Below are 620 nucleotides of genomic sequence, written 5' to 3'. Positions count from 1 at the left end.
ATAAATAGCCATAAAAGCAGATCAAGCATTTTGTTTCAATTTGTTTAAACAAACTTATCTGTCACTTCTGTGTCTGTCAGTTCCAATCACAACCACGTTTTGCTGCTGTCTTCATGTCTTGAACTTATGGGAAGGAAAGGAGGAAGGAAAGGATGTGACGTGTGGCCAAGTATGATGTCCCATACTTGGAATTTGTGCTCTGCATTTAACTCATCCAAGTGCACACACACACAGTGAACAAACACGCACACACACTGTGAGCACACACCCGGAGCAGTGGGCAGCCAATGCTGCGGACCCCAGGGAGCAGTTGGGGGTTCGGTGCCTTGCTCAAGGGTCTCACCTCAGTCGTGGTATTGAAGGTGGAGAGAGCGCTTATTCACTACCCCCACCTACAATCTCGGCCGGACCTGAGACTTGAACCTTCGGACCTGAGACCTTCGGGTTACAAGTCCAACTCCATCCATTAAGCCACGACTTCCCCCTTTTTTTTATAGATAGAGGCTTCCATCTTTTAGTTCCTCTTCAATGGTCTTCTGAAGGTTCCTTCATGATCTTTGGTCTCAAAATCAACATGACAAATGTGAACATAGTTTTTTTTTTTTTTTTACTGATTGATC

This window comes from Sinocyclocheilus rhinocerous, unplaced genomic scaffold (genome assembly GCF_001515625.1).
Source record: "Sinocyclocheilus rhinocerous isolate Xijiao unplaced genomic scaffold, SAMN03320098_v1.1 scaffold128, whole genome shotgun sequence".
Lineage (NCBI taxonomy): Eukaryota > Metazoa > Chordata > Actinopteri > Cypriniformes > Cyprinidae > Sinocyclocheilus > Sinocyclocheilus rhinocerous.
This window is presented reverse-complemented; position numbering follows the sequence as displayed.